Genomic DNA, 25,030 nt, shown 5'->3' on the forward strand with positions numbered 1-25,030 from the left:
GGCCTTTTATCGCCTTTTGTACTTGCTTGATCAGTTCGGCCTTGCTGCCTTGGTTAAGTGGTATTTCTGCACATTTAACACTTGTTTTGCGCGATAAACCGATCAAGTAGCATGTATTTCAACCGATGCATGAAATGAGCCTTATCAAACTGCTCACACTTAAAACATACTTGTCCTCAAGTATGAAGAAAAATAAAAGAAAAAGATAAGGCAGATTTCAGACATGGTTTACTTATTTCACTAGTAAAGGAAAACGAAAAGAAAAACAAAACTTTAAGATAAAAACACGTATTCACATATATGCATTAAACCGAATAATTTTTCAACAATCATACCCGAGGTCGAGGTCAATCCATTTGTCAGTAGCTTGTGTTCCTTCTATTTCGCCTTTGCTTGATCAATGTGTCAGCTTGTCAAGATTGCTCAATTTAAAAACCACTGTTGGATTCACTCAGTCACTCCTTTCTCACCAAAGATGTTAGGACTGTTCACTCGGTGTTGCCACAAATTTAATACTTTGAATCGGACTACACAAGATAGTTCCTTAAGGTCTTTGTTTTGGGTTGTAACGGGCTCAAGGGTAGTAACGTGTTAGGTTAGGCTCCTAGGGGTTCTAAGTTTAAATATAAAATTTTTAAAGAAAAATCACATGAGTCGAAAGGCCAAAGATTTGATTAAACTCGCTGGATTAGAATTGAGATATTTATTTCTTGGTGCTCCCTCTTGGTCAGATTTCGACCTTTAGCCTTATAACCTTCGGCTTATTATTATTTTTACTTTTGATTTCCTAGGTCAGGTTACAACTATTTCCTGCCCCTTTTTTTTCTTCAAACCTTTTCATTCTTTTCATATGATCAACCTGATTGTCTAACTTGATCAACCCGGCTACCCTTTATTCCGACCATTCTTATTGCTATCCCCCTTTTGTTTCCCTTGACAAACTTCATTTCTTTGACCATCTTTCCTCATGTGATATGAAACTTTGAATTTGGTTTTAAGGCTTCAAAGAAAGGGAAATAGTGTATGGACTCGAATTGACTACTAGGGGGTGCCTTGACTAATGAGGCGGGTTTGTGGAACGAAAGAAGAACACGGCTCAAATGGTTAAGTCCTAATGCCTCTAGTCATTACTACTTGTGCAATTTTCATCTCAATATTAAAAGTCAGCCTCTCGTAATTTTTTTCTTTTGTAAAAATAGTAGAAAGTGTTCTACTTTTGGCTTATAACTCACATATAGAGAGGCTTCACAGTTAGTTTAGAAATTGAGCGTTTTCATCATACTTGCGTCATTCAAATTGATCAAGTTTTTGCAATCAAGTTTTACATGTGAGCATACTGAATCCTTTTTCTAACTCTCCCAAAAAGTAATCAAGTCTTCCATTTATCCAATTTCATGCATATTACCTATTTATTACTACCTGGAATTTGTTATTTTTGAGAAAAAATTTTAGCATGTATGATTTTATTGTAACTAACCCGTCCCCCCTCCCCACTGCATATGAACTCGTCCTCGGGGGACTAGATGCAGTGGAAAGAAGGGTTAGCCACAGGTGATGTCATAACAGCAATCAAGGGAACTTCTCACACTTAGACCAGACATTGGGCTAAGTGTGAGGTAGTGCCAGCAATCAAAACATGCTAATAACCACAAAAAATAAAACAGATATAGGCAAAGCAGAGAACAACTTCCATAAACTTCTCACACTTAGTCCAGACACAGGACTAAGTGTGAGAACGGAGTCAAAAACACAATTTACACAAAGAAACAGGGTTAAGGGTGATACTACTGCCTTCTAGATTGTTGAATCAGGGGAATGTTACGCGTCTTCCTTATCGCCTCCAAGGCTTCGTGTTTATCGGAGCTTCTCCTCCTTGGTATATTTTTTATTCTATTTTTCCTTTGGGGGGGGGGAGCATGCTGGCAGCGTTAGCAAGCCTCATACCTTGGTTGGTATGTTGGCCCGTACTAGGCGAAGGAAGGATATTTTCTTCCCCCTTCCTCTGCTCTCACCTGGTTGCTCTCCACAGTCTTGCTTGCTGCCTTGAACCCTCAGTTTCAAGAAGTAGCTGGTTCATTGTCTGGTGGCGCGTCCTTCTCGGGATGGAGTCTTCCTCTATAGTCGAGGAGAGGTTAAATTCTGTCTTCTTCCATCGTAGAAGGAGGTCACTGGGACGAGGCAGCCCTTCTGTTGGTGGTGGCGGAGCAGGGTGTTTAGACCGAGAAATTCTTAGGCGAGCTTTTAGGGCGGTGTAAATCTCCACGGGGTCAGTGTCGACGGGAAAACTTCTGAGCACAGACTCCACACGCCCTATGTCAGCTGGGTCCATATATTGGAGTGGGCCGACGAATCTAGGGGGTGATAATGGTGTTTTGGTAATTGGTGGACTCGATGGTGAAAAGGATCTCTGATTATTACTGTTGAGACTGGCTCCTGAAGAAAACAAGGAGGTATTGGAGGTCTCGAGTTGATTGCCCTGCATTTCTTTCTGATTATGTTTGCTGGTGACTTGAATTTGGAGAGAATTAGATGAGGATAGCACAAGGGTTCTGAAGGCAGTTGATAGAAAGTAAGATTCGGAAAACCCCCTTTTATACACAAACTCCGACTGTTGAGATCCCTGCCTATTGAGATCTCTGCGACTTTTCGCGTACTGGAGAGCCTTTTCAGAATGCCAGATGGCAAAGCTTCTCCGATACGCTTCCTTCCTCTCTCCAGGTCGTCCTTTCATTTCAACAGTCGGCGCAGCCTGACACCTCTCTAATGCACGTCTTATCATCACCTGCTCTTATCAACTCAATTACTGCACCACCGATTAAATTCATTTTGCACTGATCACGTCGAACATTAAATCCCGATGGCAGCTCACATAATTCAACTTGATCAGTTCCTTTCCTCCACTTCTGATTTTTTTATTAACTAAGAAAAACTTGACACACTTAAAAAAAACTATTTGCACTAACAAGGATTTGACTGGGTCTGCTTAGAATGTCACTTGATCAGATTAAGAGATTTAGATTTGTCGCTTGATCAAGCAGACTATCCATGAATACCCGATCACTCCTTCTACCTGTTTACTGGCGTGAGCTAGGCATTGGTAGTGAAATGTCGTCCACTACAAACGTCTCCATTTCGTTCCTTCCGGGTAACTTGCTTTCCTCCAGACTGTTGGTCCTTCCTGCGAACTTTGCCCTTTTAGGCGCAAGTTGCTCCCAGCTTCTCTGTTTGCTTTGATCAATCCTCCTTCCCTGGCAGATCCGTTGTCCTTCAGACTTCGACTTGATCAGATGCATGTGCCTTTCAGGGAACTTGTCTGGAATGACTTCCGTATTTTCTTTTTGCAGAATTTGGCGTAGGTGACTCGCCTCTATGTTTTCACATCTTCTCTTATCAACTGCTTCCCACTCAAACTCTTATAGAAGGAGTAACCATCTGATCAAATGCGGGTTTGATCTCCTCTTCGACGATAGGTATTTGATGGCCGCATGGTTTGTATACACCATCACTTTGGAACCTCGTAGGTGCTGTCTGAACTTCTCAAATGCGAAGACTACTGATAGCATTTCATTTTCGGTCACATCATAGTTCCTTTGCGCCTGATCCAAGGTTTTTGATGCATAGAGGACAACATAACTTTTCCCCTGGATTTTCTGACTTAATATTGCTCCCAAAGTACAGTTACTAGTCTCACATATCACCTCAAAGGAGTGATTCCAGTCAGAGCCGCATATTATAGAATAACTCATCAATCGATCTTTCAGAAATGGGAACGCGGCCTTGCAGACATCAGAAAATTTAAACTTTACGTCATCCTGGTGAAGCTTCGTCAGGATCTAGGCTCTTCCGGTGAAATCCTTGATGAGTCCACCACGGGCCCCAGCGTACTTTAACAAGGCTCTGATCTCCTTGTGGTTAATAGGATACGGAAGTTTTGCCACATGAGTGTGCCTTGCCATGACTGTTCGAGGTTCTGACCAGTTTGAACTCCGCTTCTTGGGCATCAGCTGGGGTTGGTGTTGGAAGAGTAGTTCTTCCTGTTACTGCAATCGTGGTTTGACTGTTTTGTGATCTGTCTGGCTGTACAAGTCCTTGAAAGCCATCGGTGATGCTGATACGGAAAGTAGTTGCCTTGTAAACAAGGATTCCTTCTTCAGCATTCCTTTTAATGGAACGGCTTGGTCAGGTGGTCTCTCGACCCTTCTTGGTTGAGTAATCTCTCTTGCCTCGGCTGGTTGTGACGGCTGGTAAAATTCCATAATTGCCCTTCTAATGGCTTGATCATCCATTGCTCCAGTCACTGTCATATCAAACCATTCTGTTGCCTCTCTCTTCAGCTGTTCATCTTCAGTGTAACCAGAGGATGGCTGTAACACCCGTACCTTAAGTTTGAAATTTACTTTTATGTAACGGAATAATTGATAAAATTATTTCGAAATGCTATGCTTCTCGATAGATGTGTTATGGGAAAAATTATGGTTTATGGGTTTGATGGGAAAAAGGAATGTGTTTTCTTTTTAAAAATGAACGTTGGGAGACACGTTTAAGGTCTCGTTGAAAGGTCGATGATGAAATTGCTATTCTTTAGCAAGACGAATGAATTAAACGGAAAGAAATATATGTTTTATGGATAACGACGCACGTAAAGCAAGGAACGGTTGAATGAATATTATATTTGGAACAACACCAAATATAAATTATGTACGATTTCTCGTACTTTAAATTTTTGGTTATGAAGAACGAGATAACAAAATTTAATAAAGGACCGTGAATTTTAATTGATGAAGGAAAATATGAAAAATATATAAATGTATGAATTTATTTTGGATTTTCCAAAATAAATTTGAAGTCCAATTAAATATGAAATAACTTGAATTTTAATAACTCTTTAAATCCTTTCTAATTGGGCTTGTGATTTAATTGTTGATTTTGGCCCAATTGAAATTAAATCATGGAAGCCCAAGTATAGATTTAATTTAACTAAGCCAAATTAATTTCCTCCTTCTCCCCCCCCACGTCGACGGTTTCTTCCCCCCATGATGACCGATCGGTTTTTTTTCCCACCCCTCCACTTCCCTCATCAATACCTACACCCTCCTCAAACCCCTCTAACACACTCACCACTTTCACTTGGCAAAAAAAAAAGAGAGAAGAGAGAAGAGAGAAGAAGGAGAAGCGGCGAAAGATAGCCGAGAGGAAGGAGGGAGAAGAAGGAGTCGGTTTCTCCATTTCGTTCAACCACCGTAAAATTTAAGTTCTTGAGGTATACCATTTCTTCCATCCTCAAAGCATGAGTCGTTTACTAGCTTTGCATACATGATATACATCCTTGTTCCATAGCTTTTCTTCCATAATCAAACTAAGTAGAATTTAACGTGGAACCCTCCGACGATCGCCGTACTTAGCCGAAACTTAGGAAGAACTTAGCTTTATGTTCGTAACACGTGTTGCGGGCCTTTGCGGAGTGTTTCCGGGAGGGTTCGGAGTGGTTTCGGAGGAGGAGAAACCGCCGCCGGCGACGGGCAGCTGCGCTCGGCGTTCTCGGTGCGGATGACGGTGGCCGGTGACGCGACGGCGAGGCAGCAACCCCGGCGCGGCGAGGCAGCAGCCCCAGCCGCACGGCAGCGGCGACGTGGACTCTCCTCCGCGGCAGCAGCTTCCGCCGGCGAGCAGCGAAGACAGCAGCTTCCTCGGCGGCTCCAGCTGCGGCGGCAGGCGGCTCCAGCCGCGACGTTGGTAAGCCGGAGGGAGAACGACGACGACGACAGTGGTGGCGGTCGGCTCCTGTGGGTTGCCGAGAGAGAGAGAGAGGATGACGGGGAGAGAGAAAGAGGGAAGGGAGAGAGAGTGTAGGAGAGTGATGAAGATTGGGCCCCTTTTGGTTTTGTGTGGAGTTTGGGCCTTTGTTTTTTTGTTGGGGCCTTGTTAATTAAAAGTGGAGGTTTAAATTAAAAAAATTGGGCCTCTTTAATGTAAGCTTTGATGGGCTGCCTCTTTAATGTAAGCTTTGATGGGCTCACTAAAAAAATATTTTGGAGGAATAAGGTGGCTAAGGAGTTTAATCTTATGGGCCGGAAATTAAAATTTAATCGGAAAAAAATATTTAATTAATTTCCGGAAGACTTTTAAAAGAATGAACAATTTACCTAAGTATGAAATGATACCTTTTTCTATGGTAAATAATTATGAAAATTTAAAGTATACGCTTGAATAATTTTTTTTGAAATTATTTTCGACGTTATGGAAAGTACGAGGAGCCAACGAAGGAAAGAACCAGCGTAAGCGGCGGACCGGCGTCGCACGCGACGCCTTGGGCGGCCGCCGAATAACCGAAAATACGCGAAAATCGGGAAAGAGAATTAAAAGATTTTAATTAGAGTGCATGCATTCTAATTATCGTCGTTACAGAAGTTTGATATGAATTTTATGTGTTTTCCGAGAAGGTGGTTCGCACGCACTCTAACAGTCGGAACGAGGAATTCTTACGGAAATCATAAGCTTCTGAGGTGGGCTTTATTCTTTAACGTTTATTTTGAATCAATATGCTTACGATGTTATAAGGATGTTTCTATAAGTATGTCATGCCGTGTTTATGTTTTGAAACTGCCTATCTGATTGTCTACTAGAATAAAACTCTACTAGACTTTGATGGTTAACGAATTCGGGTCTAACTAGGGTCTACGCCCTACTTAGACTAGTGCACTGATGGGGATCGTGAGCCGTCCCCTAGGTCGGCCGGTCCAGTGATAGAGATTGTGGCCACAGTCTCGTTTCACATGATGGTTCAGATATGGTATATGATGGAGGATGATGTTAGTCCGCGCGGACACTTTTTAAGGAAATGAACTTTAGTGTCTCTCGGCCTTTTTAAAGTAAAACCCGGGATTCACTCGACGATGGCTTGACATATCTTAACGGTGAATGTTTTTGGGCATGAGTTCACTGGGTGCACCAAGTACTCAGCCCCTGCATATGTTTTCCCTATGTGCAGGTTGAGCGAGGTCGGGAGGCGGAGGATGTTGAGCGATGATCCAGGAACGTATCAAATCACTGTTCTGGTTACTATTATGTCTTCATACGTAGTAGTAGCTACACTCTCAAGATTTGCTTCCGCTACTCAATGTTTTCAGAAACTCTGTTATTTTCTTTATTGTCGAACTCTGTTATCTTTCATTTTGTAAACTTCAGGATTGAAACGTTAGTTGACTTAAATGGCATTTCGTCTTTGATTGTCATGTTGTATTGCCTGAATCGTATCTTTCCCCCTTCTTTCCCACTTCTTAATTCCCCCACTAGTCACGATTTCCCGTGCTTCCTATCCTTAGGAAGTGCGGTCGTGACAGAGTGGTATCAGAGCCGTGTTTTTTTTTCCTTCTGCTCTGGACCGAGAGTCGTTTATTCAATCTAGTCTAGACTCGTTTCGCTAGACTAAAAGAGTATCCGTTTAAAGCTCAACACTCCGTCTCGCCGCGCTCAACATGAAAGAAGGCAAAAGTTGAAACGAAGCATAATAGAAGTGATAGAATGAATGGGGCGCGAAAAGGGCGTGAATTCCAAAGGACGATGAAATGACGAGACAAAGATAACCTTGTGAAGCACGGTTTGCGTTAGATTGAAGGATAGACGAAGTTGCAAAGGTACCACGGTTATAAATTACGAAACATCTATCCTTAGATGATAACTTAAAAAGAAAAGAATTTTTATGACCTTTTCCTATGGAAATCGACAGGTATATGCACGGTAACACGGATGACGTTCTCTATACGTTTTACCTTTTCTACCTCATTTTTTTTTCTTTTTCTGCGATTGGTTGCTAAGGGAACTTACTTTTGTGTAGATGGCGATCACGATCCACGCACCGCTAAGGGGAAGGTATGTCAAGAATGGATTGCGGGCGGTGGAAATGTACCGCGGGTTCGAGAGGGACGCGAGGGCCCCTTTGATATCTTATGTCGCCGATTACTTGACCTCATGGCGGGATGCTCATGGCTGTGGAGTGAGGCACTATGAGGGAATCAAGAGATTGGTTGATGGACTACCGGCACCTTGGAATAGGTGGGCCGACGAGGCTTCACGGTCATACATCTGGCATAAGCTTCCCGACTACAGCATGCAGGGAGACATGCATGGTTTTGTGAAGGTTCTCCTGGAAGCATTGGTTGATGCTCGTGATGGACCGCCACCCTACGCTCCTCCTAGGAAGGAGGCGTCCTCATCGAGCCGCAGTCCCTATAGCGGGGGTCGGTACGAGAGTGAGACGCCCCAACCAAACTGCCCTAAGAGGAGAAGACTTGGGATGCGCACCTCCGCACCTCCCGCGACGGAAGTCCTGGTGGTTGATGAGCATATCGACGTCGCTACTGATGTGCGGGAGAGTGATGAGGAAGAGGAAGAAGATCCCCTTGAAGACGATGAGGATCCCATGGAGGATGAGGAAGACCCCGAAGAAGAGCCCCTTGCGAGAGAGGTTGAAGTTGATAGCGAGAAAGGGGCGAATTATGAGAGAGCTCCCGAGGAGTAGTGTTCTTTTACTGTTTTGCTAGCTTTGAATGTTTTGTTTTGACGAACTATGTAGTAGTTTCTTTTGACGTTTGTTTTTCCTTCCCTGTTTCAAAGACCTTGTGGAACACGTACTTGTTGGTTTTAAGATAATTAAGCTTTCGTTGTTTTATCGTTGTGTTCGTTTTACCATGTTGTGTATGGAAAGTTGTGTTATCGCTTTGGAAAGGTTGTGTGGAGTGGTGATGGTAAAGTTGGTTTTTATACTAATGCATGTGTTGAACAGAATGCCTCCCCGACGTGCCGCAGTTCACCACGAGAATGGGGCAAGCAACGAGACCCAAAGCAGTGTGGGTCCCGAAGGACAACCACCACCACCACCTCCACCAACGCCACAGCCGGAACGGAACATCGAGAAAGAGTTCCGAAAGGAACGTCCTCCCGTGTTCGATGGAATGGGAGATCCAAACAAGGCCGAGACCTGGATTCGGGCCATAGAACGCATCTTTAAGTTCTTGAGGTGCACTGACCAGGAGCGCCTATCGTGCGTGACTTATCAGCTCACCGGGTCCGCAGAATTCTGGTGGGAGACTAAGCAACGGACAATAACGCAGGAACAGTTAGACACCCTGACGTGGGAAGACTTTAAGGAGGAACTGTATGACAAATACATTCCAAGGAGCTACCGTAAGGCAAAGGAGGCCGAGTTCTACAATTTAAAGCAGGGGCGGATGACTGTGACAGAATATGACCGTGCCCTATGTGACATGTCTCGATATGCACCCGAGCAAGTAAACACCGACGAGAAGATGGCGGAGAAGTTTTGTGCCGGTCTGAGGCACGAAATCAGAATGGCTTTGGCATGCCGTGGCAGACTCTCGTATGCCGAGTCATTATCTCGTGCATTGGACGTGGAGGAAGCGATGCCACGGGAAAGGACGGTTACACCCACTACTCCAACACCGCCGACCTCACAGCAGAATTTCCGGGATAAGAGGAAATGGGACGGGAACCGCGTACCCTTCGACAACAAGAGGTTCCAGAGTACCCCAAACTCTTCCCAGGGAAGAGGAAAGCAAGCTGCTCCATTCCAAAGTGGAGATTTCCGTCAGAGAGCACCTCCCTGTGCCAAATGTCAGAAGAATCACATGGGAGAGTGCAGAGTCGGGACCAACGTGTGCTACAAGTGTGGTGGAGTCGGACACTTAGCCAAAGAGTGCCCGAGCAACAACAATACTGGGGGTGGGGGAAAGCCGAACGGACCTCGAGGAAATCCTACACCACCTCCGCAGCAGCAGCAGCAGCGTCGCCAACCATACCCGACTCAAGCCAGGGCCTATGCCCTGGGACGCAATCAAGCAAGAGCCCCACAGGGAGAGCCAAAGCAAGATAATCTGGCAGGTATGGGAACATTACTCGACATGCCTGTTGCTATTCTATTTGATACTTTTATATCGCACTCCTGCGTGATTGCTTTAAGACTGCCTGTTGATGAACTTGAACATGAGATGAAGGTGAACTCACCGGTAGGAGGCCTTGTAGAAATTTCACAATCTTGCTTGAACATAGAACTCACGGTGGGAGAACTTAGTTTAGTGGCGCACAACTTGCACGTTATGCCGATGAATAATGTGGACATTATTCTGGGGATGGACTGGCTAGCTGAAAACTATGCCACTATCCGATGCCAAGAGAGACAAATCTCGTTACAAACCCCGGGGAAGGAGCCCTCTACCTTCCACGGAATTTCGATGAATCAACGAACTTGTGTGATATCCGCACTTCAAGCAACCACGATGATTAGAAAGGGGCGTCCGGCCTATCTCGTGTATCTACAAGGACATGACAAGAAAGAGAGGAAAGTTGAAGATGTGGCAGTGGTACGTGAGTTTCCCGACATATTTCCCGATGCGTTGGCAGGCCCTCCGCCTGACCGACAGTTGGAGTTTACTATCGATCTGGAACCAGGAGCCGCACCTGTATCGAAAGCGCCATATAGGATGGCACCGAAGGAGTTGGAAGAACTCAAAATCCAGCTACAAGAACTACTGGACTTGGGTTTTATCAGACCCAGTGTATCGCCGTGGGGAGCACCTGTGCTGTTTGTGAAGAAGAAAGACGGGACGCTAAGAATGTGCATAGACTATCGGGAATTGAACAAGTTGACTCTCAAGAATAAGTATCCTCTACCGAGAATAGACGACCTGTTCGACCAACTCAGGGGAGCAGGAGTATTTTCGAAGATGGATTTAAGGTCGGGATATCATCAGTTGAGGGTACGAAGGGAGGACATACCCAAGACGGCTTTCCGAACGAGGTATGGGCATTACGAGTTTGTAGTAATGCCGTTTGGACTGACAAATGCACCGGCGGTATTTATGGACTTAATGAATCGAGTATTCCATCCATACTTGGACAAGTTCGTCCTGGTATTCATAGATGATGTGCTAGTTTACTCGAAGGATGAAAAGGAACATGAGGAGCATCTAAGGATCACACTGGAAACACTCCGAACAGAGAAGTTATACGCCAAGTTCAGTAAGTGTGAATTCTGGCTAAAGGAAGTGAATTTTCTGGGGCATGTCGTGACGGCCGAAGGAATTCGAGTAGACCCCGCTAAGGTAGAGGCCGTACAACAGTGGAAGGCGCCAAAGACCCCAAACGAGATTTGGAGTTTCCTTGGTCTGGCGGGATACTACCGAAGATTTATTGAAGGATTTTCTAAAATCGCAAGACCAATGACTCAACAATTGAAGAAGGGGACCAAGGTCAATCGGACACCGGAGTGTGAGGCTAGCTTCCAGTTGTTGAAAGAGAAATTGACCACCGCACCTGCTCTAGCCGTGCCGGAACTGGGAGTAGACTATGTAGTTTACACTGATGCATCGAAGATTGGACTGGGGTGTGTTCTGATGCAGAATGGTAAGGTAATTGCCTACGCTTCGCGGCAGTTGAGACCACACGAGTTGAACTACCCTAATCATGACTTAGAACTAGCGGCTGTTGTGCACGCATTGAAGATTTGGAGGCACCACCTCTATGGAGTTCGGTGTGAGATTTTTACCGACCATAAGAGTCTGAAGTACTTCTTTGAGCAGAAAGATTTGAACATGAGGCAACGCAGATGGCTCGAGCTAGTCAAGGCTTATGATTGTGGTATTAACTATCATCCGGGTAAAGCAAACGTGGTGGCGGATGCTTTGAGCCGGAAAGCTCAACCGCAGTTGGCTAATTTTCTCACTCAGGAAGCGGAGTTGATTCGCGATTTAAGCAGGATGCGATTGGAGGTGGTGAGAGCTCCGGAAACTGTGAAGGGAAAGATTGCCACCTTGGTAATTGCATCCGATCTAAGAACAAGGATAATAGAAGGGCAACGCAACGATGAAAATTTGGAGAAAATTCGACTGAAGGTGAGGAAGGGCGAACAAGAGAAGTTTCGAGAAGAGGCTGATAATGCTCTCACCTACGAGGGGAGACTATGTGTGCCAGGCGACGAAGGACTTCGAAACGAAATTTTGACCGAAGCACACGAGACTCCATACACCGCCCATCCTGGAAGTACAAAGATGTACCAGGACTTGAAGGGATCATTTTGGTGGGATGGAATGAAGAGGGACATAGCTTCGTTTGTAGAGAGATGTTTGGCATGTCAACAAGTAAAAGCTTTACATCAACGACCCTATGGGAAGTTGCAACCGTTGGAGATCCCGGAGTGGAAATGGGAACATATCGCTATGGGTTTTGTGACAGGCTTACCAAAGACCCGGCAAGGGAATACGGCCATTTGGGTAATCATAGACCGCCTCACCAAGAGTGCGCATTTTATACCTATCCCTACAACACATGGATCCGACAAGCTAGCTCGGATTTATGTGAAAGAAATCATTCGGCTACATGGAGTACCAGTGACAATCACGTCGGACCGAGACACCAGGTTCACTTCAAGATTTTGGATAAGTTTGCAACGAGAGTTTGGTACGCGACTGAATTTTAGTACTGCCTTCCATCCACAAACCGATGGACAGTCCGAGAGAACGATTCAAACTCTCGAGGACATTTTGAGAGCCGTGGTTCTTGACAGAGGAGAAAATTGGGAAGTAGTACTACCTTTGATCGAGTTTGCCTACAACAATAGTTTTCAGGCGACCATAAATATGGCCCCGTATGAAGCATTGTATGGGAGGAAATGTAGATCACCACTTTACTGGGACGAGGTTGGTGAAAGAAGAATACTCGGGCCAGATTCGGCCGAAGAAATGATAGAGATCGTGCGACAAATTCGACAAAGGATAAAGGAAGCTCAAGACCGACAGAAGTCGTATGCTGATGTCCGGCGTACGGATTTACAGTTCAATATGGGAGATAAGGTGTTCTTGAAAGTGTCTCCGTCGAAGGGAATAACGAGGTTCGGTGTAAAGGGGAAGTTGAAGCCACGATACGTAGGGCCTTATGAAATCCTTGAGAAGGTGGGACCCGTAGCGTATAGGTTGGCACTACCACCAAGTTTTGGGACTGTGCACAATGTTTTCCATGTGTCACAATTACGAAAGTACGTGTTCGATCCTAAACACGTGGTTCATCAGGAGGAAATAATTCTGAATCCTGACTTGAGTTACGAGGAGAAGCCCGAAGCTATTCTGGACAGGAAAGTACAAGAGTTGAGGAACAAATCGATCGCATCCGTGAAAGTACTTTGGAAACACCATAGCCACGAGGAGGCTACTGGGAACTCGAGGATAAAATGAAAGAGAAATACCTGGAACTTTTCGTTAGAAATGAGTAAATTTCGGGACGAAATTTCTGTTAAGGTGGGTAGAATGTAACACCCGTACCTTAAGTTTGAAATTTACTTTTATGTAACGGAATAATTGATAAAATTATTTCGAAATGCTATGCTTCTCGATAGATGTGTTATGGGAAAAATTATGGTTTATGGGTTTGATGGGAAAAGGAATGTGTTTTCTATTTAAAAATGAACGTTGGGAGACACGTTTAAGGTCTCGTTGAAAGGTCGATGATGAAATTGCTATTCTTTAGCAAGACGAATGAATTAAACGGAAAGAAATATATGTTTTATGGATAACGACGCGCGTAAAGCAAGGAACGGTTGAATGAATATTATATTTGGAACAACACCAAATATAAATTATGTATGATTTCTCGTACTTTAAATTTTTGATTATGAAGAACGAGATAACAAAATTTAATAAAGGACCGTGAATTTTAATTGATGAAGGAAAATACGAAAAATATATAAATGTATGAATTTATTTTGGATTTTCCAAAATAAATTTGAAGTCCAATTAAATATGAAATAACTTGAATTTTAATAACTCTTTAAATCCTTTCTAATTGGGCTTGTGATTTAATTGTTGATTTTGGCCATTGAAATTAAATCATGGAAGCCCAAGTATAGATTTAATTTAACTAAGCCAAATTAATTTCCTCCTTCTCCCCCCCACGTCGACGGTTTCTTCCCCCCATGATGACCGATCGTTTTTTTTTTTCCACCCCTCCACTTCCCTCATCAATACCTACACCCTCCTCAAACCCCTCTAACCCACTCACCACTTTCACTTGGCAAAAAAAAAAAGAGAGAAGAGAGAAGAAGGAGAAGCGGCGAAAGATAGCCGAGAGGAAGGAGGGAGAAGAAGGAGTCGGTTTCTCCATTTCGTTCAACCACCGTAAAATTTAAGTTCTTGAGGTATACCATTTCTTCCATCCTCAAAGCATGAGTCGTTTACTAGCTTTGCATACATGATATACATCCTTGTTCCATAGCTTTTCTTCCATAATCAAACTAAGTAGAATTTAACGTGGAACCCTCCGACGATCGCCGTACTTAGCCGAAACTTAGGAAGAACTTAGCTTTATGTTCATAACACGTGTTGCGGGCCTTTGCGGAGTGTTTCCGGGCGGGTTCGGAGTGGTTTAGGAGGAGGAGAAACCGCCGCCGGCGACGGGCAGCGGCGGACAGCCGCGCTCGGCGTTCTCGGTGCGGATGACGGCGGCCGGTGACGCGACGGCGAGGCAGCAACCCCGGCGCGGCGAGGCAGCAGCCCCAGCCGCACGGCAGCGGCGAAGTGGACTCTCCTCCGCGGCAGCAGCTTCCGCCGGCGAGCAGCGAAGACAGCAGCTTCCTCGGCGGCTCCAGCTGCGGCGGCAGGCGGCTCTAGCCGCGACGGTGGTAAGCCGGAAGGAGAACGACGACAACGGCAGTGGTGGCGGTCGGCTGATGTGGGTTGCCGAGAGAGAGAGAGAGAGGATGACGGGGAGAGAGAAAGAGGGAAGAGAGAGAGAGTGTGTAGGAGAGTGATGAAGATTGGGCCCCTTTTGGTTTTGTGTGGAGTTTGGGCCTTTGTTTTTTTTGTTGGAGCCTTGTTAATTAAAAGTGGAGGTTTAAATTAAAAAAATTGGGCCTCTTTAATGTAAGCTTTGATGGGCTGCCTCTTTAATGTAAGCTTTGATGGGCTCACTAAAAAAATGTTTTGGAGGAATAAGGTGGCTAAGGAGTTTAATCTTATGGGCCGGAAATTAAAATTTAATCAGAAAAAAATATTTAATTAATTTCCGGAAGACTTTTAAAAGAATGAACACTTTACCTAAGTATGAAATGATACCTTTTTCTATGGTAAATAATTATGAAAATTTAAAGTATACGCTTGAATAATTTTTTTTGAAATTATTTTCGACGTTATGGAAAGTACGAGGAGCCAACGAAGGAAAGAACCAGCGTAAGCGGCGGACCGGCGTCGCACGCGACGCCTTGGGCGGCCGCCGAATAACCGAAAATACGCGAAAATCGGGAAAGAGAATTAAAAGATTTTAATTAGAGTGCATGCATTCTAAATATCGTCGTTACCGAGAATTGATATGAATTTTATGTATTTTCCGAGAAGGTGGTTCGCACGCACTCTAACAGTCGGAACGAGGAATTCTTACGGAAATCATAAGCTTTTGAGGTGGGCTTTATTCTTTAACGTTTATTTTGAATCAATATGCTTACGATGTTATAAGGATGTTTCTATAAGTATGTCATGCCGTGTTTATGTTTTGAAATTGCCTATCTGATTGTCTACTAGAATAAAACTCTACTAGACTTTGATGGTTAACGAATTCGGGTCTAACTAGGGTCTACGCCCTACTTAGACTAGTGCACTGATGGGGATCGTGAGCCGTCCCCTAGGTCGGCCGGTCCAGTGATCGAGATTGTGGCCACAGTCTCGTTTCACATGATGGTTCAGATATGGTATATGATGGAGGATGATGTTAGTCCGCGCGGACACTTTTTAAGGAAATGAACTTTAGTGTCTCTCGGCCTTTTTAAAGTAAAACCCGGGATTCACTCGACGATGGCTTGACATATCTTAACGGTGAATGTTTTTGGGCATGAGCTCACTGGGTGCACCAAGTACTCCGCCCCTGCATATGTTTTCCCTATGTGCAGGTTGAGCGAGGTCGGGAGGCGGAGGATGTTGAGCGATGATCCAGGAACGTATCAAATCACTGTTCCGGTTACTATTATGTCTTCATACGTAGTAGTAGCTACACTCTCAAGATTTGCTTCCGCTACTCAATGTTTTCAGAAACTCTGTTATTTTCTTTATTGTCGAACTCTGTTATCTTTCATTTTGTAAACTTCAGGATTGAAACGTTAGTTGTTGACTTAAATGGCATTTCGTCTTTGATTGTCATGTTGTATTGCCTGAATCGTATCTTTCCCCCTTCTTCCCCGCTTCTTAATTCCCCCACTAGTCACGATTTCCCGTGCTTCCTATCCTTAGGAAGTGCGGTCGTGACAATGGCTCTTCGAAGGATTCCTTTTTCGAATACTTTTGTTTCCGAGGGCTGATAGCGTTTACTGTTTGTATGCTCTCTCTGCCGTGTGGCTTTTTTGCCGCTTCATTAATGCCGACCTTAAGTCGCTCTCCTTTAAACTCCAGATTAATTGTCCCATGGCGGACGTCAATGACTGTGTTGGCGGTGGATAGGAAAGGTCTCCCCAAAAGGATCCCAATAGATTCCTCTGCTCCTGGTTCCGTCATTTTTATAACAAAGAAGTCGGCGGGATACATGAATCTGTTCACCTTGACGATTTCATCTTCCAGAACTCCCTCGGGGTAAATGCAAGACCCGTCTGCTAGCTGTATTTCCATATTGGTTTTGACGAGCTTAGCATTCTCCAGCCTCTTGTATATAGAATATGGCATAATATTGATGGAAGCCCCTAGGTCGCACATTGCATGCTCCATTTGAACGTTTCTGATGAAAATTGGGAGCGTAAATACCCCTGGGTCAGTTCTCTTGGAGGGAAGATCACTAGGTTAGATCATACCGGTCATTTCCTCTGCTTCGACCTTCCTACTCTTTTCAGCACCCTGTTCACAGATGTTTGACTCTTCTTTCGCTATGACTTGATCAAGGGCTCTGGATTCAAAGCTTTTATTAAGACTTGTCCTGGATACTGGAAAACTTGCAGTTGAGCTCTGATAAACTCCTTCTGATTTCAGAGAGACTGTGTTGACATTCTCTCTCCCTGCTGGAGGTTGCACTGTAGCCGGTATCTTTCCTTCATTACCTCTTAGCTCGCCCAGTGACATGGCGACCTGAGATAACTGCTTCGTAAGCATTTCTAATGCAGCTCTCTGTTCTCTCTGGGCTTCTTGCATTTCTCGCACAGCATCATGGGACTGGTGTGGAATCATATCCCCTGGACCTTCATTTTGCTGCTTGTTATTTCTCCGATTAAATCGGCCTCCTCCATGGTCTTGCTGGTAAAAACCGGAAGACCCATACTGCTCTGGTTGGTTCTGGGACAGATGATTTTGTTGGTTTCCTTGGAAGTCTTGGGATTGCTGGTTTCCCTTGTGGTACTGCGGGACATAACTCACCCTAGTTGCTATACTGAGGGGCTTGGTGTTGGTACCCCCATTCTCCTTCCTGTTGTCGGCTTGACCAGTTAGGCCGTCCTCCACTTTACCAGTTCCCTTGAGGTCCACTTGACCCACCTGCCTGACCTCCTTGCATTCTATTCCCTCCAGTGTTTGGTCTATACAAGATTCGAGCTGACCAGTTGGACTGTGTTAGAATTGGTATACTGAAAAGCATATTTCGAGCATGTTGCACGGATAAAATTTCTTGTATACAATGAACTTTATAAGATGAATCTCAAACATTTATAAGATGAATCTCAAACATTGATGTTTGCTTGTGCATTTATAAGATGAATCTCAAACATTTAAATGTATAAGAAGCAAATAAGTCTAATTCTTCTACATAGTAGACTGGTCGTGAACGACGTTCACAGAAGGTGACGCAGTCGGTTCTTTGTAGAAGAGAAAAATAATTTCACAACCTAGATAGGCTTTGGCTACCTATCGTGAAAGGTTGCAGTGTCAGTCCGCATGTTTCCTTACCTTTGGAAATAAACGACACTGGTGTGGAATAGCACTGAAGGATCTAATAGTTGAGATAAGTCTTTCTTGCTATTTACTAAAAGACGAGGTCTCGGTGATTGTTATTTCTTAATCATTGCTGACATAACATTGAGCATACGATATTGATTATGCACTACTTTGATTTATCAAATGGTGCGAATTTTTCGCAATCCAAGAATCCTGTTATCTTGGGTAGTGGTGATTAATGTCTAGAGGTACTAGTATTGTTATTGCAATGAATCGTGTGCTGGGTGAGTCCAGTTTGATAATATCCTCAAGAGGTGTTTGAAAAAGGTTTTATTATTCAGAAACCTGGCCGGTTGGAATTTATTCCAGAATAATAAATAAAGATTTTGAACTAGACAACTCTTGGAAAAAGATATTAATTAATTAAAGTCAAATAGCATACTTAAATTAATTAATGGATATTTATATCTTAAACACGGGAAATAATAAATTAAAGAGGTAAAGCCCGGATTACTCGTAATTTGGGATTGGACGGGCAGTCAATATTATTATACTATAGTGGATGATAATAATATTCTATTGGACTTATATTAAATTGGGGCTCAATTTAATTAGTAAAAGTCCAACAGGTTTGGCCCAAGTCCAACCTCCATGGATCCCTAATCTGGCCCATCATAACTCTATATAAAGGAGACTAAATAGAAGACAAAATTAATGATTTTAATCATAAAATTTAGTGCTCCCTCTTTTCCTAAGGAGACGGAAATTTTCATTCCCTTCTGGTGGGAATTCTGTCTTCTGCATAGTCAAGCCCTTTTCGATTTTGACAAGCTTTGCCCACCCAAAGGTCATTATCAGAGTTCGGGATACAGATTAGAAGGTTTGTGGTTGAGTATGAACAATATCTTGTGGAGAAGGCGCAAGCAATCGTCGATTCTTTGGAGAATCAGATCGGTAATTCTAAACTGTAGGATTTCATGAATTAGGGTTAAATTCCTTAAGCATGAATTAATGTGCGTTCTAGCATGCAATTGATTGTTTAACACGTGAATCAATTAATCCCATAATCGGTCAAGTAGATCTGTAGATCTGATTTATTTGTTTATGCATGTCTTCCGCTGTGCAAGGGGCTCCAAACCCCAGCAGACTGCCCGTCAGAGGGCTGTACCTGTTGTGGTTGGCTTTGATTCTGATCAGTCCATCTGAAGTTGAGGTGGTCCCTCCACGGAGGATCTCTCTGCTTCCCCTGGATCCAGTTGCCATTTGTGTTCCAGTGGCCTACGGCGTTTACTTGCTCTACCTTAGGGGAAAACTCGCAGTAATAGTAATGATGCTCTTCTGGCGGTGGCGGCTGCGGCACATACTATGTCTCCTTCGGTGCAGGCGGTCTCGTTTTTTCTACTGCTTCCAGCAGTTTCTTCTCCATCTGCTCAAATCGAGACTCCAGCTTTTCATCGTTGCGCGCCTCAGCTGCGTGCACTGCTCCTCTTCTGTACTGCCCTCGAGATGTTTCGTACGACCGCTTAGCCTCAATCAGCCTCTCCAAAATATTCTTAGCTTGGCTAAAAAGGGTTTTTGAGAAATCCCCTTGTGCTGCGAGGTTGAGGTCGTTCTTGTTGTCCACCGTGAGTCCGCCATAGAAGATCGAGTAGATCTCCTTCTCTCCCAGCTTGTGGTTAGGGCATGCTTGAAGCAGCCCTTGGAACCTATCCCAGTACTGGCCGAGGGGCTCTTCATACTCCTGTCTGGCTTCTGTAATTTCCCTTTTTAGGGCACTTGTTTTTTATGATGGAAAGAAACGATCGAGGAATATCATACGGAACTCATCCCACGTCCTGATGGATCCTTCCGGCAGCCTTGACAGCCAGACACCCGCATCGCCCTTCAAAACGAAGGGAATAGCCTTAAGCCTGTAATCTTCGGACGTGGATCCAACTGGCACGGGCTGAATATCACAGTGTCTGCAGAATTCTTCCAGGAAAGCATACGGACATTCCTTCGAAAGGCCATAGAAATGGGACAAAACGGCCAGTACTCCTTATTTGATTGCGATGGTCCGCATTCCAGGAGTAGCGGCGATGGCATGTGTGGGCTCCTTTTCATCATGAGCGTGTAGAGAGCTGATTCCCGAGTCGTCAGCAACAACGGCCATCTCTACTTCCGTTCGTTCTGGTGGTGGTGGTTGTGTTTTCTACTCGGTGGCTGCTGCTGCTTCTAATGCGGCTCTGCGACGAGTAATGACAACGCCGGCTTCCTGGACTCTCCACTAAGTGTTAGTTCTTCAGTATATCAAGGGATGATTCCAGTAATCACCTTGGTGGTACCGTCTCATCAACAGCAGGAAAAACAAAAAAAATGAGAAACAAAATTATATACACCTACGCACTACGCACAAACATAAAGTAACACCATGTTTCCCCGGCAACAGCGCCATTTTGGAAGGACTTGGAAAGAGGTCGAAAACACTAATAGAATGCGGATCAAGTTATATGGAATGATAACCGAACCGATTGGATCATTTAGCAAATGTCGTTGCCACTTAATCAATGCAATCTAGCTCTCGCCCTTTCCGCCTTGCCAAAGTAATTTAAAATTCCCAATTTTGCACAACTTTAACAGTAAAGCGGCAAGTTCGGGGTCGATCCCACAGAGAAGTTGGTGTGTCGAGTGTGTGAGTAGTGAACAGGGGGGTTGGCTGCTGCCACGCTTTAACTTAGGATTTTTTAACTACTGGTTTTAATCTAGACAGAATTAAACTAGCTAGCTTGATCAATGGAAATTTAACTACTGGATCAAGTGAATTGCAGGTAATAACAGAAAAGTAAATGCGCGGATTAAAAGTGAAAATAACTTTGATTAAACTAAAAGCTGAGTACAACGTGAAATTTAAACTAAGCTAACACTTTGGAATCTAAGAAAGCGGTAAAAATTGAGAAAAATCTCAGCGGGAAACTTAAGATAACGCTAACAGAAATGAGTATTCTGCAGCGCTCCCTTTCAGTCGCCCTTTAAACTAAGCTATCTAACTAAGCTAGAGAACTGAACTAAACTAAGCTAGAGAGCTGAACTGCGCTAAATAACTAAGCTAAGCTAAACTAGACGGAATATAAAGTCTTGGATGCCTTCTTGTGGTGGCACACCCTCTATTTTTAAGCTCGATTCGGCCGCCAGCTGGATAACGATCTTGACAGGGAATATTCGCTTATTCTGAGAGTGAGCGACTCATTGATTGCTACGTGTTGTTCTTCTAGAATGACGACGCTTTTTGGTAACAGATTTGTGACTCAGCTCCGTCCTTGCATCTCATATTACAGCACGTGTCCCCTTCTAGAACGTCGTCCTTGATAATAGAATGGTGCTCTATATCCATCTCATTTCCTCATGTGTTCTTCTTCTAGAAGCCAGCGGTCCCCACCTAACTCCTTGATCGCTCCCCCTTGATCAACTCCCCCGATTCTTGGCCTTTTATCTCCTTTTGTACTTGCTTGGTCAGTTCGGCCTTGCTGCCTTGGTTAAGTGGTATTTCTGTACATTTAACACTTGTTTTGCGTGATAAACCGATCAAGTAGCATGTAATTCACCCTTAAACCGATGCATGAAATGAGCCATATCAGCGGTGTTTAGCATAGACGATGAAGATCCTTCGATAGAATAGTACTTGGATGCGTCGTGTCTCCATACATGATGTCATCTACTATTGACTCTTCCGCTGTAATGTAAAAGTCGAGTTTACACTCTTTATATCATGCACTCTGACATATAGTATTCGAGTTATCTCAGCTCAAGTTTCAGTTGTGCCACAGTTTTTCCCCTTTCTTCCCCACTCCTTTCATCCTCCCCTAGTCGCGATCAACCGAGCTTTCTATCCTTAGAAAGTGCGGTCGTGACAGGATTACTACAAATTACTCTCTTCGCCCCCAATTAATTAGCATCCTTCACCTTCTATTAATTGACATCGTTTGACTTGTCATAAGTTTTAAGAAATATACTGAGTGAATTGAGTTAGTGGAATGTATGTTCACTATCAAAAATAGTAAAAATAAAAATGTCAATTAATTGGAGTCGGATAAAAAAGAAAATTAATACTCCCTTCGTCCCATTAAATATGAAATATTTGTTTTTCGGCACAAGATTTTATGTAGTGTTGTTTTGTGAGTTAATGATTAAGCAGAGTAAACATGGATCAGATCTCAAACATTATGATTAAGCAGAAAATTATCAGATCTAAGCTACCAGGTCGAGTAAATCGAAAGCAACAACCATAGCCATGCAGATCCAACAAGTACGTATCAGATTCATCTCTCCAAACCACAATCCACAGATCCAACAGCCATAGTTGAGGCTCGGATCCCTAGGGCACTCCTTCTTCATGATTTGTCCTTTATGCCCTTGATCTTTTGTTTTATTTGCTCCTTGCTCCACTTTTGCTTTCTGCCAGCGTCTTTGTCATTTCTTCGGTCTGGTAGATTGCTGGCACTTTTCACTTCATTTCCCTCATTTTTCTCTGCCTCGGGTAATTTGTATGCATTTCCTGGGTCCGACAGATTTTACACGCACCTGAACTTACAAACACTTATTAGTTCACTGAATTTACAGAATTTAACCCATAACCAATGCATGAAATTAGCCTTATCAAACTGCTCACACTTAAACCATACTTTTCCTCAAGTATGAAAGACAAAATAAAAGAAATAAGGCAAATTTCAATGCATGGTTATCACTTGATTGACTCTACAGAAAAGAAAAGACTTAAACTCCTAGACCTAGACTCAAAAGGACTTAGACAAGAAAACATGATAGACACACAAGAACAAACAAGACATGGGAAACAAAAACAAACACAAATGTATAAACTGGTTCAAGTTATAGTAGTTGTCCCCACAAGCTTAAGATCAATCCAATCGTCTATAGTCTCAGATTCCTCCCCCTCCCTTCTTCTATCGGGTCAGTTTGTCAGTTCGTCAAGATATCCTCTATTTACACTAAGTTGTTGGATTCACTCGGTCACTCATTCCTCACCAGAAACGTTAGGACCATTCACTCATTCATTTTTGTCATACCTCTGATGTTTTGAGTTCTACTGACACAAAGAAGTTCCTTAAGGTCTTTGCATTTGGCTGTAACGAGGCAAGGGGATTGTAGTATAAGTACGTGAGAATCCTAGGTAGCCTAAGTTCAAAATGTGTGAGTAAAATATAAGGACATGTGAACTTAGGAACAAAAGATGGAAACAACCTCCTTTTTTATAATCTAAACTTTCCACAATTTGGAGCTGTTCCCTGACCATTTTGGTCTTATTCCTCTATCCCCTTCATCTACCGGGTCAGGTTACAAAATTTTTCCTGCCCTAAATTTTTCTAACATTTTTCTTGGGTTAGGCAACAAATTTCCCTACCCATTTCCTTTTCTACTTCTTACTTATATTCCCCATGTTCACAACCTATTCCCTACCCCAATTCCGCAGAGGCTCAACGTTGCTAACTAGTGGGTGCCATTACAATGAGGCTGGTCCAGCAAGTTCTAAAGAAATAAGCTCAACTAGTTTCTCTTATTGCATTTAGTCCTTACTCCCCTATGTCATTTCTCCCTAAGCATCAAGTGGCAGCCTCTCTAATTTTTTATTTTAGTAGAAAGTGTTCTATTCTTAGGCTTTTAACTCACTTTATAGAGGGCTTCACAACTAGATCAAATTAAGGCCTTTCTATCATCCGTACTTCACTCAAACTTATTTTGATTTATTAAGGAAACAGGTCTCAAAATTGACATGTATCCTCTCTTCAATTACTCTCACTAAGGGAATCTTGCCTTCTATTTCGCTAGTTTATACTTAACGCATAAATCCTAAAAAACTGACTCCTAGACCTGGCCAAATATATACATGCTCGACACTAACTGCACTAACTGCTCTCCCCTCCCACTTCACTCATGCTTGTCCCCAAACAGTCCTGATGAAGTGGAAACAGGGCAGTTGGTGAACACATGAACAACAAAGACCAACTTAAACGCAGGTAACATAAGCTTCTCACACTTAGACTGAGAATTGGGCTAAGTCAGAGAGGACAACAGAGCATATATACAAGACAATCTTCTCACACTTGGGCCAAGTAATGGACTAAGTGGGAGAAGACATAAGCAGAAAACAACAAATACCAACACATGTCATATTAACATAAACTTCTCACAGTTAGACCAAGGCTTGGGCTAAGTGGGAGAAGCACCCAAAACACATATACACATATACGACAAACATTCTTAAAACAGAGAAAACATGTAGACATAGACACTCGACAAAAGAAAAGAAAAATAAAAACTCAAATGTAAAATTACTTGGTCACTAGGGGTTTAATTTTGTTTCTGGCTCCCTTGGGAGCCAGGTTTTTGGGACACTTGCTTCGGGCGGTCGATTTTCACTTTCTTAGGAACCAATGGTGTAGGTTCTTCTGCTTCTTTCACTGTTGGCTTCAGTATGGTTTTCTTAACAGACACAGTTGTTGTGGGCTTGGTGGTCATCTCCTTCCTCTTCTTAGATGGGGTAGTAGTAGGATTAACTGGCGCTTGCTACCTGGAGGGTTTTCCTGGGGTGGGGGTCTGGTCTTTCCGCTGGACCCGGGAGGAATAATTTGCTAGGTCTGGGAACTTCTTTACTCGATTGAGGTCACCATCCGCATAATCAAGGTAAAGTCAGTCATCTTCTTTGTGTGCGCCTCCAGCGATTCCTTCTGCCCCAGTACGGCTGAGGTTATCGTGCCCATCTCACCCCTGATTTCTCTGATCTCGCTCCTAACATCCCTCATCTCCTTTCGCCAGCTCTCTCTCTCTCGACAATTGGCACTACTCCTTCTTCTATTTTTACAGATGCCTCGGTCTTCCCTACTTCATAAAACTCGACCTCTCCATCCTTCATGATCAGAAGGCCTTTATTGAAGAAATAATCAAGGTTGAACGGTTCGGGATGATCGCACATTCCAAGGGTAGGCATCAATTTCACTATCTTCATGATTACGTTCCTCTGAAGTTAAACGCCAAGGAGGTGACAATTGTAGAGGTGGCGGGAAGTATGGGACGTCATCAAGTGGCAAGCCTGGGCTAACCAGTACCCCAGATGGACCTTCACTCCCTTCAGCATGCAC

The sequence above is a fragment of the Salvia splendens genome, chromosome 11 (assembly GCF_004379255.2).
Source record: "Salvia splendens isolate huo1 chromosome 11, SspV2, whole genome shotgun sequence".
In the NCBI taxonomy this organism is placed as follows: Eukaryota; Viridiplantae; Streptophyta; class Magnoliopsida; order Lamiales; family Lamiaceae; genus Salvia; species Salvia splendens.